Raw genomic sequence first — 10,960 nt, forward strand, 5'->3', positions numbered from 1 at the left:
CCTCCATAGTTTTCCTTCTCCCATCTATTTCTCTTAATAGTTTCCCCTCTTCATTCCATTCCACCATCCTCCAACTACTCATATAGTGGCTTCAAAGTATGGGGAACAAAGTATGGAGGACTGATAGACTACCTTCAACCTGTCTGGCCAAGGTGACCCTTCCAGGAGTAATACTCCTCTCAGCATAGCATTCAGGGCCAGGTGGGCACACAAGCCTTGCCACCACATTAAGGCACAGTCCATGGATAAAGGTTACAACAAGAGACAGGCACGGTTGAAACAGGAGAAATCATGCACAGATCAAATAACCCTACATATCATCATAGAACTGTCGACTGAATGGCAGGTTCACCGCTCTACATGAACTTAATAGATTTCCAAAAATCCTTGGACAGGGGGGGTAGAACAGTCTACTGAAGTTGCTCTGTCACTATGGAATCCCTCAGAAATTTGTGATCATTCAGAGCTTCTGTGAAAATATGACATGCCAAGTAATTCATAACCTCAAACTGACTAAGCCATTCAAGGTTACTATAGGCATCAGACAAAGATCGCTTATGTCACCCATGATCTTTCTATAGGTAGTGGATTGGGTAATGAGAGAGGTCACAGAACAACCAACGGGTATACAATGGACTTTCACACAGAACTTAAATGATCTTGACTTTGCAGACAACATCAACCTGCTGCCCCATACCCCCCAGAGACATGCAAGCCAAAACAAATGATCTTCAGGCTTATGTACAGTTAGTAGAGCTGAAAATCAACATCCAGAAAACTAAAGCCATGAAATTAACACACAACAGGAAACACTAATAACACTTTCTGGGACTGACACGGAAGAGGTCCGACTCCTCACGTATCTTGGCAGCACTGTAAGCAAAACAGCTGGAATAGATGAAGACATTAAAGCCAGAATAGCAAAAGACTGACATGCTTTCATAACCCTGAATTAGATTGGGAGAAACAGAAACCTTGCCCTCCAAACTAAACTTTGACTATTTGACAACCTTGTAAATTCTTTCTTACTAAAAGGTGCTGAAACTTGGAGACTTAATAAGACCTTACTATCTAAACTCTGAGTCTTCATAACAGCTGCCTTGGACAAATCCTTAAACATCAGATGTCCTGAAATAATGTCACAAATGAAGAACTTTGGAAGAGGACAAAATAAACCAGTAAGACAGAAATTGTGGAACAAAAAAGGAGATGACTAGGACACACTTGGAGGAAAGACCCAAATAACATAACAAGACAGACATTGGACTGGAATCCTCAGGGCAAGAGGCAATAAGGCAGAGCAAGACCAACATGGAAATGTACAACAGAAGCATAACTGAAAGTCTGCAAAATGACAAGGGAAGAAACTGACTGCAACAAGAGACTGCTAAAGATGGAGTGCCATGGTTGGCTCTATGTTCTAGGTGGAATAAAGAGGCATAAGTTAAAGTCAGACAAGAATGACAGTGTCAGAGTTTTCATCCAACACTTCAATGCCAGTTGTTTTTCCCCTCTGTTTTGTATCTTACATCTCTCCATACTCCAGTTGTAGTTGTATCACTGGAAAAAAATTTTACTCAACATTTCTGACAGCCTCATCACAAACATGACTCTGTTCTGGTTAATCAGGAAAGCAATGCAGTGTGCCCTTCTCCAAAGGGCTAAAAGTGGTGTTCCAGTGATACTCCTAACCAGTGCTGACCTAACACTTAATCCAGTATCATTAGTACAGTATTGCCTAACAACCCCAAACAAGAATCATGGCTCCATTGTGCAAAACAATGTACAAAAAACAAAGACAGTTTCTGCCCCTAAGGATCACAAAATAGGAGTCAAGTTGCAACAAGTGGACAAAACAGATAAATGAGGCTGTAGGTGAGGGTTGGGGGATGTAGTCACAATAAAAGTAACAGTTTAGCAGAAAAGCCAATGTCTTTGCTCACTGACAGAGGTACGCTTTAAAAGAGGTTAAGGTAGTGGGTCTATGAGCTCTCAGAGGGAGATTTTCCTCAGAATTAGGAGGCAGCATGGGCAAAAGTTCTATGTTCCTTTCCATATGTTCTATGCTTTCATTCGGACACTCACAGCTTGTCTGTGTTACAGGTTACCAGATAATGGTTACCAGTGACTGTTTCCCTATTTTGAGAGAATCCCAAAGTAGCATCCTACTTAGATCTGTGCAGGTTTTGCTTATTTTATAGGACACCATCATCGTATTTATCTTAGTTCTAAAAAATATTTTCTTTGCGGTTTACCATAGCCCACTAGAAATGAAATCGCTTTCCTGACCAAATGTCCTTTGCATGCCCAAACTGGTTGCTTTTGTGGACGTCTCAGGAATACTGAATTGCAGGTGTTTCATTCTCTCCTAAGAAATAAGGAGTAGAGTATCAGCATTTGGAAACACAGATCAAGAATTAGATGGGCCTGGCAAAAAAAAAAAAAACTAAGCAGGACAGAAAGCAATGTGGTTACTAGAGCTGTGCAAAAAGGGCCAGAATGAAGGTTACCTCATTTCAGGTCTTGTGAAAAACATTGACCAAGTTCACTGGTGACTGGAAAGCCTCAGGTGAATTTTGGTTCTCTTCCCTTTCCATAGATTCTAGAAAGTGATTTAGGCCTTTGTTTGAAATGGTACAAAAAACCTCTGATTTTTACCCCAAATCAGGCATAACTTTTGGGGTATCAACCCAAAATTTAGGACTTGTGAACGGACCAAAATCTAAACCACTAGACCACAACAACATTGAGTTTCACATAGCTCTAGACATACATAGCCAGAGCATAGCTGGCCTTGTATAGATGTAATGAGAAAGGACACAAGAAGCCTCTCTCACCTCTGGCACTGCTGTGCCTGGGTCAGCCACAGCCCTCAGACTTCCTGAACACAAGGAAGTAAGGCCAGTGGTGTCATTAGAATCCAGAAAGGAGATAGAGGGGTGGAGTCATTATCAGCTCCCCTCCACAGCAGATAGCAGTGCTGAACCAGGATGGTTGGGGGACGCACACCCTGCATGATGTTAAAGGCTCTTTCAATTGAGTGCAGCTAATCCCATCTCCCCCACGCACACACACACAATGCACTCTCTTTTCAAGCATTTTATATCTTTTAAAGAAACTCTCAAAGACAGACATTGAGGAGGATGCAGCACAACCTCTACTATAGTGCGATGTAAACAACTGACCATGTGAACCCAAAGTGTCCATGATAACTGTGGCAAAATTTGACAGCCAGCACAGTGCCATGCCCCCATCTGCAACTGGGAGTGCGGTACCATTGGAAAGGAACACTTCTATTTGAAGAGTGTTGTGCCATCCTAGGGCATTACATGGGCACAAGGTATGGCACAGAGATTGAGAAGTGATGACTGGGCAAGGGTGAGGAGGGGTGGCCAAGAATGGTATATTACCTATCTTGAGCCCAGGATATCAAGTCAGATGAGAGCAATAATGTGGTCAGGCAGCATGTGTTTACTCTTCTTTGGGCCTCTTATGGGTTGTTATGCCTCAGTCTTTTTTTTTTTTCCTCCTGTGAACCTGAACACCAAGACTCTGTATCTTCCTGTGTGGGTCTGCCCTCGCTTTTTATGGAGCAAGTATACTATACATTCTTTCAACTAAGGTATAGTAAAACTACTTGGCTTTACTTTAACATAGAGTAGGCAATGGTCACACGCATCTAGGATGTGCACCCTTGGAAAGGAACATGCATGTTGCTTTCAGCTCTGGTCACAGCCCCTTTCCTTGTGTCCAGGTTTTCTTTTTTCCGCTTTGCTCATATCTGCAGCAGCACAGGAATGCACACGAAACTACAAGGGCTCTTTGAGGCTCCATAGCACTCTTGTTTCTCTAAGTTTTACATCTCCTTGTGGTCAAAGAGGAGATTTATACTACTTTTTTCCAGTGCATTGAATGCAACAGAGGCATAATTGCAACCACTGTGCTTACCTAAGATTAGAGAAAAGAGTGCTATTTAAACATAAGTCAAAGTGAAACTATTTACACAGTCTTAGTGGGATAGCAGTGTTTAAAATTTGGTTTAAGAATATAAGCAGTAACATAAATACATTAGTGCATGTAACATTACAGAAAAAAGTGCAGTTTAAACACAAATGAAGAGTAAACAGTAGAAGCTAGAGAAAAGATATAGTGGCAAGATGTTAATTCCATCCTCATAATTAAATGTAAAGATACAGCAAGATCTGAAAAGGCACTGTGTAAACAAATGAGGTTGGAGGTGTAGCTTGGTCCTTTCCTTAATTGCTTTGTCTGGATTACAATGACATGGTTTATCCATCTCCATGTAAATGCAAAGAAGAACCCTAACAGCCAAGTTGCTATATTATATACAAGCAATGTGGCTGTTAGATTTAGGATTCCTTTGTGAGTTTACATAGAGAGCATTTCATATTAATTATAGATCCACACACAGTGTTCAACCCTAAATAGCTATCTATACATCTATTCTATACATCCTTTTATAGCACTTATTCCTATTATAGATTTCCTGATATTCTACTTTTCCAAAATGTCCGTATAATGTTGCCTACAGCACTGGATTGACAAGTAATAACCTTTGCTCTGTGGAAATGTCTCCATGCTCAGAGTGCCACCTCTCACCTAGTTAAAAATGAAACATATGCTAATCAGAACAGAGTGAATAATTCATTCTGCTAAATTAGCCTTCCCCCCCCTTTGTAAATTGTCCATGTGCAACTTACGACTTTCTCAGATTTATTCGTTATTCAGACTTACACACTGAATAATTTAGGTCTGAAGTTTCTTCACAAGCGGTTCATTGCTAATAATTAATTTTGAAAATCCAAGCTGCATTGGTTAGTTTTGATTGAATATATAGGTCACCTGGTATAGATTTGTTCTCCGACTCAGGTTTCAGTCCAACTACTAACTCATTTTCTAGATACTGGATAGCTGAAATGTATTCAGGGTTTATTTATTTATTTGAGTGAATATTACTGAATGCTTTTAAGGTAGCTGCTGTAAGGGTACCTTGATTAGAACCTGGGTCTGAAGAGCCTGGGACAGCTGACGTTCCCACAGTGCTACTGGGAGTTCTTGCAAAGCCACAGCTAGGGAACACTGTGGAGAGTAGGTGCTGCAGGAAGTAACACTAGCTCCCTTGGGTGGGTCAGTGTCCTGTGGTCCTCTGATTGGCCAACCACCCTATTTAACCCTGGTATGTTTAGGCAGCCATACAGAATTTGGCTGGTTGTGTCTCCAGACTTTGCCTTGTCTCTTCTCCGGTCTCTGATCCCAGCTGACTCTGACCTGGTACTATCTCTGATTTCCAGTCTCAGTCTCTGGCCTGACTCTGACCCTTATTTATGCCTCCTGATTCCAGCCTCGTACTCCCTCTGGTCTCTGACCTCAGCCTGACTCTGACCTTGACTCTTGCTTATTGAACTTGGCTCTTGCAATTCCTCCAACACCTGCTCAGTGACTACTGTCCCAGGCAGACCCCAGCCCAAATGTGACTGGTAGGCCAGAACGCCTATGCCCTGGTCCCCTCAGCTGCCTACCTCTAATTATACTGTATCAACCTCATATCTACTAAAGCAAGCATACATAAGCCCAATCCTATGTAGGGTTCTATTAGCATTGGCCTCCACACACATGAAACATCCAACTGAGAAAAATAAGGACTTGTCCACACAAACATTTAGTTTGTGGCAATCTGGGATATGAATCCACACTCACTAGCCTGCTACACACTAACTGTCCATGTGGACCCTGCTGGTGTGCATTAACAGTTCATTAGTGCACTTTGACTTAGTCCTTTTTCAAACTAAGTATTTATGAGACTATACAGATGCAGGGCGCAGTTCTAATGGATCCTAATTCACACCTAACAGCTCAGGCCCAACAGACAAGATAGATGGGGCAATGCCTAATTTGAGAATCCCACTGAGGCTTTGGCAAGAGATGAGGCATCTGGGCACTGGTCTGAGGCAGCAGTGCATGGGCCCAGTAGCCAGAAACTTAGGTGCCTACAGGATTTATACAGCAAAAATGTAGGGGCTTAGGAAACTTAGGCAGTGGCTGAGCAGGGGTTTTGTGAATGCCAGGGCACCTAAATGTTGGGTTTAGGCACTTAAGTCCCTTCGTGAATCTGACCTATATGTATCATTAATGAAAACTGTCAAGTATGGATTTTTTTTAAATGTTTTGTTTCAGTGAATTTTAATATACAAATTCAGAAAGTAAATATAAACCTTATGAATACATTTGAATAATAATTATTTAAAATTTGAATGAATATTTTGAAAAATTCACTATTTGCTCAGCTGCAACTGTTCATAACTGGAACTTCAGTTGTTTCCACCCTCACTGTAGTAGTGTTAGCTGGGAGAAAATTGCTGTATTTTTTGTATCAAGAAATGGAAGTAGGGTTTGCAGCCATAGCTAAACATGCCTATCATGCAGAATAGCTCTTTAAGTAACTCTTAAATGCAGACCCTATGCACACATAAAATAAATTACATTGGTGAAAGTCTTCATTTATACACATAGAAGGATATCCTGCAAGTTTCTACCAGGAATTTTGCTTCACTGCAGTTCATGCTGCTTTCTCTTGTTTACCAATGCATCTACATAATTTCAGTGCAGTTCTGAAGGGTATTAATAGACTGGCAGTTTTTAAACATACCTTATTATAATCAGCACAAACTATTAGTTGAAACTATTCAATAACATAACACTGACAGATGGAATGCAATGACCCTCAATAATAACTGATACACTCTCATTGTATAAAGTTATACTAAGACACGATTGTGTTGTCTTGAGTTATGACTTAGACTGATTGCAATATGGCATGCTTTTGCTTTTTCAAAAAATTAAGCTTACTGACATTGAGATAGTACAGGATCTAAATTGCACTCCAAAACTTTCTGTAATGAAAAACAAAGAGTAAACGGTACCTGTAGATGAATGAGAAAAAAAAATGCTTAAATACTAATTTTATGTTGCTGAGTGTTTAGTGAGCAAGGATATAATTTCTATTAAAGTCATATCCCATCAAAGAGTCCAGATCCTCAGCTGGTACAAAATGACCAGTGGCTTCATTGACGGTAGTAGAGATAAGCATTTGACACCAGTTGAGGATCTGTCCAAGTGTGCCATACACCATCAATGGGTGTACTGCAGTTTGAACAACTGTGTTGTAACAACAAAGAAAATGATAGCAATATCCAGTGTGCTCAGCATCAGGGTGATAAGAGAGATTACTATAAAATGGAATCTGGGCTGTCTGCAGGAAGAACTTCCACACTGGTCTCTACATTTGAACACAGTCATGAATATAGCTCTTAATCTATTAGGACAAATGAAGCAGATTACTGGATGAGCAGCTGATCTCTTTCCCCCTCATTCTTAGCAGCCCTGTAGAATGAAAGGTTTTCCTAAGCAGGGAATTCAGGTTTGAATACACAGTGGTGAAGATTGGGAGTTTCAACGAGCCAAAGTGTGGGATTTTCAGAAGAGCCTAAGTGAGTTAAAAACACAAGTCCCAATGACTTTTAATAGGACTCATGTTTTCAGTACTACTTAAAATCCCAGGCAGGCACCAAGATCTAATGTTTGTGTGCAGGGGACTTTGCATACTCCAAATCCCAGAGTATGGTAGGGCACTTGAAGTTATGCTGCGGTGGGAGCAAAGGCAGGAGCAGAACAGCTTCCTGCGGCTCCTCATAATATTTTGGCTTAGGTATAAGGCAACCCATGGGTGAGCTCTTTGAGGATTCCTGGAGGAATCAGCGATGCTGAGCCTGGTGGGAATATGAGCTGGAGTTGCAGTGCTAGGCAAGTTATTTTGGTAACTAATGAGAAATTTACAGAATCTCTACATCATTCTGAGGTAGCTAAAGAGAAGACAAAACTAACAGGTTTTCAGGGATGACTATTCATAGAGTCATAGATATTTAGGTCAGAAGGGACCATTATGATCATCTAGTCTGACCTCCTGCACAACGCAGGCCACAGAATTTCACCCACCACTCCTGCAAAAAACCTCACACCTATATCTGTGCTATTGAAGTCCTCAAATCGTAGTTTAAAGACTTCAAGGAGCGGAGAATCCTCCAGCAAGTGCCCCGTGCCCCATGCTACAGAGGAAGGTGAAAAACCTCCAGGGCCTTTTCCAATCTGCCCTGGAGGAAAATTCCTTCCCGACCCCAGATATGGTGAGCAGCTAAACCCTGAGCATATGGGCAAAATTCAGAAAATTACAAACTAAATTATAAACTACAGAAAATTCTTTCCTGGGTAACTCAGATCCCACCCCATGTAATATCCCATCACAGGCCATTGGGCCTATTTACCATGAATATTTAATTACCAAAATCATGTTATCCCATCATACCATCTCCTCCATAAACTTATCGAGTTTAATCTTAAATCCAGATAGATCTTTTGCCCCCACTGCTTTCCTTGGAAGGCTATTCCAAAACTTCACTCCTCTGATGGTTGTTTTGGTGAGCATGTGTGTTAGAGATCTCTCACTCACACACATTCTAGGGAGTGCTGCAATTTCATTGCATGCTCTGTCTACATTTTTCAGACACACAGCTCTGAGTTAAAAACAACTGCAAGGTGCAGACTGCTGCAAACTCCATGCACACTCTACCGTGCCTTCGCATAAATATTCTCTCTTACCTCTGAAGTTTTCCTCATCTCCTACAACAGTGCTAGGGGTCAGACACACAAAGGTGCTGTCCCCTGATTGCAGCAAACACCACCATGTGTTGTATGTTTGATGAATTAAAAGGATGCTGCCAACTTAATTACACTGTAACCCTTCAATAAAGGAAGGGCAGAGCTGATTAACTAGTGAATAATTGGGGTCTGATTGATGGCTTTTTCCCTCACTGCTAAAGGCTGTATATATAATTATTTTGCCTGTGGGCCTAATTTTGCCACTGTTAGCTTCCACTGTTGTCATCAGCTGTAATTTATGAATAGGGCCTGAAGCCTTAAAAAAGTCTAGAAAATGAAATAGCCCTGAATCCCCAGATGTGTCACCTGCAAATGGCCAGCAGGCAGCCTCTAACATCAACATTTGCAGCCATTTAGCAGCATTAACACCTCTTGCTTAGCTGGAAAATAATATTCTCCTGTGTCAACAACTCTCATCATATAGATTTTTGTCTGACATGTAATAATGGTGCATCATCCCCATCAATGATTTAATATATGTTTCAAATGCAAGATCAATTTATTGTAACTGAAGAGAACATTCTTCTAGAGAGGCACTTAAAAAAAAAAAATCCTGGCAAAGGAAGACCAAAGTATCCTCACTGCAATTGGCAGGTTGACGACAGCATTAGTCAGTACAGTGCCAGCCAAATAACATTTGAAGACTAATGATTTTGTGAATTTAATTTTTTTTAAATGCAGCATCTTTTTCAATAATAATCTGAATAACTCTTTCAACTTTGAAATCTTCAGTAGGGGGAGAAAAAACAACGATCTAGCCGATCACTAGTAAGATACTACCTACTATGCTTAAACTCTGGGCCAGATTCCCCAGCTACATGAAATCAGCACCGCTCCATTTCAATTGCTGGAGCTGTGCTGTGAGGATCTCACCCTACATGTTATAATTTAAAATATGTTCTCATATTTTGACAGGAAAACATAAACTTGCCATCAATCCAGCAAAATAATTGCAAAAGTAGATCTGTTTTAAAGGATTGAATTAATTTAGTAGCAAAGAACAGAGATGCCCCAAATAAGAGAAGCAATATTGAGAATATAAACCATTCTGATTATAGCTGCTCTGCTGCCATCTGCTAAGGAATACTGCCTATTTTATATTCCAGGAAGAATTGTTTAATAAAGTAATAACAACTTAGATACACATTTTTTGTAACTCATATTTAAACATTGCAGAGGGAAAGCTTCTAATTTATAAGCCCAGATATACAAATCCTATCTCTCAAATTTCTTTTGTTGTTTTGGCCTCACAGAGAGCTCCCTTGCCTATGAATCACATGAAGATTTGAAGAACCTTTCACTCAAAGCTCAGTAGTGTGCCAGTGGGCACTGGCCAGGAAAAAAAAGATTGATATTTGCCCTCTCTTCTTATCTGCACTTGATTTATAAGTCAGTGTGAGTATGCAAGAGAAATAAAGGCAAAGACCTTGATGCCTCCCTGTGGAGAATATGCACCATTTGGATTGAAGGCATGAAAGAAGAGAAATTAATGGTAAGCTGTTCATCTGTCACTACTGCCAGCCTGATGGTTTTGCAGCGAAGGAGAGGACTCGATGACATGCCCTCCAGTCAAGGGCATGACTGCCCGCTGTTCTCATATTATAAACACAGTGCTTTGGGTTTCTAAGGGATTTACATTTAAATTATACTGTACTTTGGGTAGGCAAATCTTTACACAAGTTTATTTTCTTGACGTATTAACATGCAGGATTTTGCTGGCTTTCTGTAGAAGAAAAAAAAAAGTTAAGTCTCCCTATTTGATAAAAATGTGTAGCATACTCTTAAAATGTCTCCATAGTTTAAAGCAGTATGTTATAATGTAATGAGATTTAAACTTATATATGCATTGAAGAGTTAGGCACATGCATAAACTGATAAGCTTTAGTTATTCCACTCTGTGGCACACAGGAAAAGATTAAAAAGTTCAAAGTCTGAGCTGATTGTGTTTATTAAAAGTGGTCTATACCAACACTGCCGCTATCTATAGCGATGCTAGGCACACGACTGGTAGGATAAAAAAAAAACCCACAACATTTTTACATTGTGCTAAAGAATGAGAAGAATGTACTTCCTGGTAAATGAAGAGCTTGATGTGGTTTGAAAGATCCTGTGCATTGACAGAAGAAATTAAAGCCCTGAACCAACAAAACAGTTAAGCATGTGCTTAAGTTTAAGCACAAGTAGGTCCATTGATTTCAATGAGACTAAGTGCACATGTAAAGTTAAG

At 40.3% G+C, this 10,960-nt stretch overlaps 1 protein-coding gene across 1 annotated transcript in view; it reads left to right on the forward strand.

The window, feature by feature from the left end:
- LOC311526465 (uncharacterized protein) overlaps positions 1-10,430 on the forward strand; it is a 257,232-nt gene extending 246,802 nt beyond the window's left edge. The window contains exon 8 of the mRNA XM_084639542.1: positions 9,987-10,430. The gene's annotated coding sequence lies outside the window, so the exon portion shown is untranslated. The remainder of the gene's footprint in view (positions 1-9,986) is intronic.
- The last annotated feature ends 530 nt before the right edge of the window (positions 10,431-10,960 follow it).

Source organism: Lepidochelys olivacea, assembly GCF_965140295.1.
Source record: "Lepidochelys olivacea isolate rLepOli2 genome assembly, chromosome: 9".
In the NCBI taxonomy this organism is placed as follows: Eukaryota; Metazoa; Chordata; order Testudines; family Cheloniidae; genus Lepidochelys; species Lepidochelys olivacea.